The sequence below is a fragment of the Palaemon carinicauda genome, chromosome 3 (genome assembly GCF_036898095.1).
Source record: "Palaemon carinicauda isolate YSFRI2023 chromosome 3, ASM3689809v2, whole genome shotgun sequence".
Lineage (NCBI taxonomy): Eukaryota > Metazoa > Arthropoda > Malacostraca > Decapoda > Palaemonidae > Palaemon > Palaemon carinicauda.
Genome location: NC_090727.1, coordinates 163,072,807 through 163,083,359, shown reverse-complemented (window position 1 = coordinate 163,083,359; position 10,553 = coordinate 163,072,807).

Here is a 10,553-nt window from a genome sequence, read left to right as displayed (position 1 = left end):
ACACAAGGCTTTTTTTTTTTTTTTTTTTTTTTTTTTTTTTTTTTTTTTTTTTTTTTTTTTTTTTTTTTTTGCCAGCAGCAAGCCGTTGCTGCCTAAAATTGGAAACCGGGAGCATTTTTCTCGAAATATTGGCTTCCAGACTGGACGGGAAACAACCAGCTCAAACCGCCAGCAGGACTTTGGATGTAAACAAACAAGATGGCTGCTGCAAATATGACGTGCACTTGCTTGTCAATCTTGGGACCTACAAGCCTCAGGAGATGATAGAAATCTGTTTTGTTCATCCTGTGGTGATTGTAGAATTCTTCAGTCCACGTGATATTCCGATAAACATAATAAAAGTTAGAACATTTCTGGGCGCCATGATGATGTCAGCTTATCGTTTTTTTTTTTTTTTTTTTTTTTTTTTTTTTTTTTTTTTTTTTTTTTTCCTATTTGCTCCTCAAACTGCGAGATTGTAGTGTGACACTACAATACTTTCGCTCAAAATCATCGGCTGGAGGTTGGCGAAAACCTAAAGCAGGAAATGTCTATTGTGATTCCAGCTTTAGGAGTGGTCCCAGTAAAACACGTAGGCCTCTTTCTTTAGATTTTGTTTAACTGTGTTGATATACGCTATGAATTACGTACCTGGTGATTAGGTTAGTCGACTGTGGTTGGTCGCAGCAGCGTAGAACCGCAATTGTAGTTAGTAATTTCATTTTATAAATAGACTTGGTGGGATCCATAAGGCTAATTCCATGTTTACCTACTGCTCCAAGGTAAAAAGTATGTTGTTTCATACGCACATACATACATACATACAGTACATACACACACACTATATATATATATATATATATATATATATATATATATATATATATATATATATATATATATCATCTCCTACGCCTATTGCCGCAAAGGGCCTCGGTTACATTTCGCCAGTCTTCTCTATCTTGACCTTTTAATTCAATACTTCTTCCTTCATCATCTCCTACTTCACGCTTCATAGTCTTCAGTCATGTAGGTCTGGGTCTTCCAACTCTTCTAGTGCCTAGTGGAGCCCAGCTGATCGTTTGGTGAATAAGTGTGTGTATGTATGTATATCATCATCATCAGCCGTTGCTAGTCCACTGCAGGACAAAGGGGTCAGACATATCCTTCCACACGGGTTTGTTTATGGCCTTTCTATGACACTCTATACCCACAAGTATTTTTAGCTCGTTAATCCCTCCCCTGCTTCGTTTGCAATCTCTAGGGAGCCATTCTGTTATTCATCTTGTACGTCTATTGTCTGTCATTCTCATTATATGTCCTGCTTATGTCCATTTCATATTCATATATATATATATATATATATATATATATATATATATATATATATATATATATATATATATATATATAATATATAATCATCATCTCTATCATCTCCTACGCCTATTGACACAAAGGGCCTCGGTTAGATTTCCCCAGCTGTCTCTATCTTGAGCTTTTAAATCGATACTTCTCCATTCATCATCTCCCACTTCATGCTTCATAGTCCTTAGCCATGTAGGCCTGGGCTTCCAACTCATCTAGTGCCTTTATGAGAGTTCTAATCCAATCAAAATTAACTAACATATCTGACTTCTTCATAACTTTTATAATTAACCGTTATACAAAGTTAATATTAGAAAAAAATTCAGCAAGCCACTTAAGTTAAATCATCTTGATTAAAAATACCCTTTGATTGCGCTCGATATAAGAATATCGGTAATACCAAGGCCTCGGGTAATAGTATGTTATTGCAGGCCGTGCCGAGACATTTATTAGAATCGAGAATAGATTAGAAGGACTCTGCTCGGTCTTACTAGGTGGAGAAAGGGGATAAGGTTGATTGGGAAGAATTGTGGGGGGCGGGGTGGGGTGGGTGGGGGGGGGGGGGCGCTGAATAGCATGCTTGGGGACTGTATCCTTAGCCTCTGTACCATAGTCTTCCACTGTCTTGGGGTAGATGTAATTTAGCGTTGTTAATGATCTTAAAATATTTTATTTTGTTTGTTATTACTTCTAACGTAGTTTGTTTATTTCCTTGTTTTCTTTCCTCGCTGAGCTTTTTTTCCCTGTTGGAGCCCTTGGGCTTATAGCGTCCTGCTTTCCCGACTAGGATTGAAGTTTCGCAACTACTGCTACTACTACTACTACTTCTACTTCTACTACTACTACTACTACTACTACTACTACTACTACTACTACTACTACTACTACTACTACTAATAATAATAATAATAATAATAATAATAATAATAATATGGAGACCGATTGGGTCTCGTTGGCTACTTGGACGTATATTATCTGAAGAACATTACTTTGAGAAAGGCATGTAATTGCATCGGGGTCTGGTCTTTTGACACACTCGATCCGAACAGGTGAATTATGGGGCGTTAAGGGAAAGGAAAAGAAAAGGGGCCTTATAATGATGGCATGTGAATGAGTAGGGGGACCTGTAGGGAAAATGAATGTCTTTAATACAGAAGGGAACTGACGCCTTGATTAAATTGATAATCCCCCCCCCCTTGAATCTGAATGTAGATCCTACGTCTTTACATTGCAAGGATATTTATTTTGTTGATGGCTTATAGTTTTTCATTAGTATATATAAACCCCCACTAAATCTGAAATTAGATCCTACGTCTTTACATTGCAAGGATATTTAATTTGTTGATGGCTTATAGTTTTTTATTAGTATATATAAACCCCCACTAAATCTGAAATTAGATCCTACGTCTTTACATTGCAAGGATATTTATTTTGTTGATGGCTTATAGTTTTTCATTAGTATATATAAACCCTCACTAAATCTGAAAGTAGATCCTACGTCTTTACATTGCAAGGATCGTTTTTTCTTTGCTGATGGCTTAGAGTTTTTCATTAGTGTATTAGATTTATTTTCTTTAAGTTAACTTTAAAGGGATTTTAGAAATAGTGAGAAGATATTCTGATTGTTATAGAATACATGTTTTGGAATTCACAAGGGCTTCTTCTAGTAAATATAAGAATTATAGAAACAATAACTTATCCAATAACATATTTTTCCTGTTATAATATGCATGTTTTGGTATTCATAAGGGCCTTCTTAGTAAACATTATTATTATTATTATTATTATTATTATTATTATTATTATTATTATTATTATTATTATTATTACAGGCTAATCTATAAAACTAGTTGGAAAAGCAAGATGCTATAAGCCCAAGGGTTCCAACAGGGAGAATTAACACAGGGAGGAAAGGAATCAAGGAAATAAACATCAAAATAAGATATCTTAAGAACACTTAAAAGCGTTGAATTAGATTTTTCAAATATAAACTATAAAATCTTCAAAAAAACAAGGAGAGAAATAAGATAGAAAGGAATTATAGAAATAATGAGAAAATATCCTGACTTATAAAATACATGTTTTGGTATTCATGAAGGCTTAGGAGCACACATCCTTTAAGTGCTGAAAGGATTTAAGTGTTGAAAGAATTTGCATAATTCATGAAGACTCGACTTACAATTGCCACGAAAGTTTTGCTGAAGCAAACATGATCTGGGCAATAACCATTTCCTCAAAATTACCCTTTTTCAGCTTTCAAGCACACATTACCGGAGGTATTATGCAAGCGCTGCTATAAGGCCAAGAAAGCTAAATTCTCTGAAAACTATGATAACTACAGGGCACTCGGTATTATTATTATTATTATTATTATTATTATTATTACTTGCGAAGCTACTACCCTGGAAAAGCAGGATGCTATAAGCCCAGGGGCTCCAAAAGGGAAAATAGCCCAGCGAGGAACGGAAACAAGGAATAATAGGATATTTTAAGAACAGTAACAGCATTAAAATAGATATTTCCTAAATAAACTAATAAAACTTTAACAAAACATGAGGAAGAGAAATAAGACCTCCGCCGTGGCAGCTTATTTCTCGACCTCGACCTTGACCTTGACCTTAACATTTGTATTAATGGCCGTGGATTTTCTTACGCTCAAATATGAACCAAGTTTGAAGTCTGTGTGACAACGAGGTCCAAACTATGGCTGGTTACGTGAATTGGACATTTTGCTTGACCATGACCTTGACCTTTGACCTTGACCTTCCAAATTTTAATAATTTTCAGCTTTTTACATAGTAGTTAATCCCTGCAAATTTCGTTACTCTACGATTAAAATTGTGGCCAGGAAGCTGTTCACTAACAAACAAACACACACAAAAGCACTCACAGTGGTAAAACATAACCTCCTTCTAACTTCGTTGGTGGAGGTAATAAGACGTATATAATATCTACCAATTACTTTACTCTTATATGTTAAGATAGTGAAGTCATTATCAACTTTCTTTTCTAACCAAAATACAATTTAGGTCACGCATAATTTGATCGTGAACATTTTACTCCTGTCGCTGCTGATTTTAATTACTTACGTCATAGATGACGTTTTATGATAGGGTAAGGGATCACTGAAGTCGCTGTTTTTCCTTTATTTAGTAAAATGATCATTAAAGCCTCCTGGCTAGTACAGTAGTAACGTGTTCGCCTTGCACTTGCATTGCAGCGGATCGATCCCATCACGGGACCTTGAGTTTAATCTTTTTACTTGGGAGATAACTGCTGTGGTTGGGGACCAGACTGTGGTGTTGGGCTGGCCCGGCTGGTGTTCTGGTGAGCATCTATTCTGATGAAACTGTAACTGTAACCAGACACCTTTATCTTACCTTTAATGTGGACTTTCTTTGATTGGACAAAACTCTACTTAAGTTACAACAACAATAAATGCAGCTGTTTCTAGTCCTATGCAGGACAAAGGCCTCAGACATGTCCTTATTCATGTCTTGGGTTTGAACAGTTTTCATCATCACGCTGGCCACTGCGGATTGATGATGGTGGGAGACTTTAGTCCGAACGCTCACAGCAAACCAATGTAGTATGAGTGGCCCTGACTAGTACAGCTTTGCTGAACATGGCGATACAGAAACCCTTTTACCACTCTTACTAATGACTGTATAAAAGGAACAAACTCCACTCGAATTATTAGTAATTTCTTTAATATAGGAAATTTTAATAAGTAATTTGTGACAATTAGAAAAATATCACGTCACTCATATTACTCCACTTAAGTCATTGGTGTTGTTTAATATAAGAAAAAATAACAATCTATGACTTTGTTACAGAAATATTAACATGTCACTCGTAACTTGACCTAGTAAGTTTCCAAGACCTCGTACAACGACATTATGATTGCAAGCGAAGTACGTCCTCTGCAATACTCTCTCCCCATTCTTCAACAGTACCAACTGCTGTGTGGTGGATGACGGCTAACAGTGCCTGCTGTCACAGTTAATTTGCTGCATTGCAACGGATGGTGCTTGGATATTCGAATATCTAGAAGCTCTTCAATAACTTAGTATTCCAATCAGATATTTTTGTTTGTCTTGCCTGAGGTTTTTTTTATTTCCATTGTTTTATTGGTTTTAGGATTTGGTTCCTCATTGACATATCCGATTTTTTAATTTCATATTTAAATTTTACTATTTACCTATATATATATATATATTATATATATATAATATATATATGTATATATTTTATATATATATATAATATATATATATATATATATATATATATATATATATATATATATATATATATATCTAAATGTATGTACAGTATATATATATATATATATATATATATATATATATATATATATATCTATATATATATATATATATATATATATATATATATATATATATATATATATTATCTATCTATATATATATATATATATATATATATATATATATATATATATATATATATATACAGTCTATATATATATAATATATATATATATATATATATATATATATATATATATATATATATATATATATATATATATATATATATATATATATATATATATACACAGTATATGGCCAGTGGAAATTGCGATATTAGAATTGATGCTAGGTCATATATATGATGAAGTGTTGGACAGAGGTAGATGGAGAACGCTGGCCAGAAAAATCGACCCCACATAAAGTGGGAAAAGATGCAGGCAAAGAAGAAGAAGATATATCATCATCATCATCATCATCATTATCATCTACTCCTACGCCTATTGACGCAAAGGGCCTCGGTTAGATTTCTCCAGTCGTCTTTGTCTTGAGCTTTTAAATCAATAACTTTCCATTTGTCATTTCCCGTGTCACGCTTCTTAGTCCTCATGCATGTAGGCCTGGGTCTTTCAACTCTTCTAGTGCTTTGTGGAGCCCAGTTGAAAAAATGGTAAACTAAACTCTCCTAGCGAGTGCGAAGAGCATACCCAAACCATCTCCATCTACCCCTCACCATGATCTCATCTGCATATGGCACTCGAGTAATCTCTCTTATAGTTTGATTTCTACTCTCTCTCTCCGTCCCTCCCTCCCTCCCTCCCTCCCTCCCTCCCTCTCTCTCTCTCTCTCTCTCTCTCTCTCTCTCTCTCTCTCTCTCTCTCTCTCTCTCTCTCTCTCTCTAAAATTGAAAATCCTCGCACAGCTGGTTCATTGAATGCACAGAGCGTTAACTTAAAAAACAAAATATGAGTAGGATATTCACGGTTTCGTGCCCTGTATTTAATAAAAGTGTCTGCTTGAGTTGCAGTTAGTTTAGACCTAATAAATAAAATAAAGTACACGTCTTGGTGGCACAAATGAATAAATCAGCTCGTTGAAAACTTTATTAATGACGGAAAAAATAAATAAAAATGGCTCCAAATAATCCAAGAATTTCGCATGTTTATTTTTTATCTGGTATTCTTTACGTTTCTTTCTTCAACAAGCAAACATGACGAGTTTAGACCTATTAAATCCTAAAGCTAAATATGTGTTCCGACGGCAGGAATTAATAAATAAGTTCTTTATAAACTATACTAATGACGGAAAAAAATAAGAACGCTCCAAAAAATCCAAGAATTTCGAATGTTTTTTATCTGGTATTCTTTAGGCTTCTTTCTTCTACAAGCAAACATGATGAGTTTAGACCTACTAAATCCTAAAGCAACATATATGTCTAGATGGCAAAATTGAATAAATCAGGCCGTTATAAACTCTATTAATGACGGAAAAATATAAATAAAAACGGCTCCAAATAATCCAAGAATTTCGAATGCTTTTTTTTTCTCTCTCTTTAATTTAAATCTGGTATTCTTTACGCATCTTTCTTCAACAAGCAAATATGACGAGTTTAGACCCCTTAAATCCTAAAGCAAAATGAGGCCGTTAAAAAACCATTAATGACTGAAATAAAAACGGCTACAAATAATCCAAGAACTTCGTATGTTTATTTTTTTTATCTGATATTCTTTACGCTTCTTTCTTCAACAAGCAAACACAACAATGCAACATAAAAGCAGTTGATCATTGTGGATTGCCTGTCTCTACTCTTGCTTTCTAGCAAGAGTATAAAATATCCCCATGAGACATTGCAAAAAAAAAAAAAAAAAAAAACATGCTTGGGTCATTTCATTAGATTAGAGGGTCAAGAGTATGAATGGGTACGTACAGCTCACATGCTTTGTTGGAGTAAAAAAATGCATGAGTCATGTCAGGGATCTTATGAAGAATTGCAATGACAATGTGGTTTTTTCCATGAATGTCTTTTTGCTTGTCCGTTGTTTTAACATGGAAGAGTTGTTTAGGTTTAAATGTTGCCTTGTGAATGGCAGAGGCAAGGGACAGGGATAGTGTTCTTATGAAGAATTGCAATGACAATGTGGTTTTTTCCATGAGTGTCTTTTTGCTTGTCCGTTGTTTTAACATGGAAGAGTTGTTTAGGTTTAAAGGTCGCCTCATGAATGGTAGAAGCAAGGGACAGTGACAGTGACAGTGTCCTAGCAGAACACTGTAGTAGAGTGACTATGTTATTATTATTATTATTATTATTATTATTATTATTATTATTATTATTATTATTATTATTATTGCGTAGTAGGACATTGCTGTAGTGACTGACCATATTATTATTATTATTATTATTATTATTATTATTATTATTATTACAAGCTAAGCCACAACCCTAGTTGGAAAAGCAGGATGCTATAAGCCCAAGGGGTCCAACAGGGAAAAATAACCCATTGAGGAAAGGAGATAAGGAAATAAAAATCTACAAGAGAAGCATCGAAAAATTAAATTAAGTATTCTAAAAACAGTAAGACCACTTATATAGATCTTTCACATCTAAGAAATAAAAAGAGACTCATGTCAGCCTGTTCAACATTAAAACATTCGCTGCAAGTTTGAACCTTTGAAGTTCCACCGATTCTACTATCTGATTAGGAAGATCATTCCACAACTTAGTCACTGCTGGAATGAAGCTTCTATAATACTGTGTAGTATTGAGCCTTATGATGAGCGCTTAAGCTAGGGCCATGGAAGGCCTGGTAAAGGAATTCTAATTTCCTGAGCAGGTAGACTTATAGGCTCCCCCTTAGTTCACAAGAATGGTGAGGTTGCAGACACTACAAGAAATTATCGAGCTTGATTAGGTCTCGAATCCCAGTCCAGCATATTGCAGGACAGGAACGTTACCAGTAAGCTACCACAACCGTATTTAGGAAACACAAGCTATGATTTCTTGCATGAACTTTGCATCTCCTCTTACGCCTATTGACGTAAAGGGCCTCTGTTACATTTCGCCAGTCGTCTCTATCTTGAGCTTCTAAATCGATACTTCTTCATGCTTCATAGTCCTCAGCCATTTAGGCCTGGGCCTCCCAACTCTTCTGATGCCTTTCCTCCCCATTTGAAAGTTTGGTGAATTATTCTTTCTTGGGGAGTGCGAAGAGCATGCCCAAACCATCTCCAATTACCCCTCAACATGTATCTCATCCTCATATGGCACTTGAGTAATCTCTCCAATAGTTTCATTTTTAATCCTGTCCTGCCATTTATATCCTTCTGAGGGCCTTGTTCTCAAATCTACCAAATAGAATCTTGTAAGTGATATGATATACTTATGAAGGTAATATATTAGGGTGGTTGAGAGGGCGTAAGTATAAATTAGCTAGTCATACAAGTTCATTTTCACTTTAAAACACGAGTTTAACGGCCCTGCCACACGCTTGAGGATACAACTATGTTTTTTTTCTGTATCGTATAATATATTCGCTAAGTAGTATTAAATTGAGCTTTGTCTTATAATTTATTATTCTTCATCGGGAGGTATGGAATTTTCTATGTACTGTATCATGATTATACAGTATGATATACAGTTTTTTGTTAATTTTAGTGAGCCTATCATCCTGACGTGGCCATTTAAAAACTAATATCCAAAATGGGATTATAAAGTAATCAGCAATTTTTTTTTTCATTGTAACGATTTTTATCCAACATTGATGAGTTTTATTTTCACGAATACATTAGCTTAGAGTCTCTAAAACTGCAAATCGATTCCTACATTCAATTGCAAATGTTTCTCTGTACTTTTCTTACCATGTAAATACTTTGTCTAAGGGTACCCTCACACTTGCAATTTGTCGTGGCAAGTCGTGACATTTTGTGGCACGAACTGGAAGATAAAAAAAAACAAAAATTACCTTAGAATCACAGCTGACCTGTCCACATTCACACGAACTGGCACGACGAGTTCACACATAGTTTGTGCACTTCCCGCAACGTCCCGACGAGTTCACGAGCAGTTCGCGCATAGTTCACGACCCGGTCACGAAATTGTGTCGTGACCAAAATTTTGAACATTTCAAAATTCTCGTCCCGACATGCCACGATGTCACGACGGATTTACGAGCACTTCACGCCAGTTCACGACTCGAGACGTGACAATGCGTGCCACAAATTCGTGCAAGTGTCAGCCTGGCTATACTCTGCTTTATTTAACTATCCTGTACCTATTTAAGGGCTTTGTTTGCTTATAGTGCTTATTGCTATACTCTGATTTATTTATTCTTATTGCTAATCGCCGTTTCTCCTTTGTAATACCGATTATTCTGCTGTGGTCTTTGTCTTGTTTATAATAACCAATAATTATACGATATGCGATGCATGATAATTTGAGAATTTTTTTATGATGTTAGTGAAATAGCTATTAGCGTTTATCAAATTCTACCTTGAATACCTCTTATATTATTTGCTCTAATTGTAGATCCCATAACCATTTACTGTGTTTCGTTTTTATCACATTTACCATTTTCTATTAAGAGTATTTATCATCGTTGTTCTCTCTGTATTACATTTTACAATATTGCTTTATTTATTGACACTCGGCATTTAATGCTTTGTTATTTTTAATGGTTTTTTTCACAATACTTATCTGTCTTTATACATTATTTGTAATACAATTTTATGTTTTAATTCCAATAAGTATAGAAGGTTTTCGCGTTTATTATCCGTTTGGATACAGTTTCTACTTAGTTTCACGAATATGAATTAATTTGCTGAAAGTTATTTGGATTAACGCTTCCAAGTCATCATTTAAGGACGCATCAATTTAAACTTCTCCGTGATAAAAATGCTGATTGTAATTGGCAAACCTTT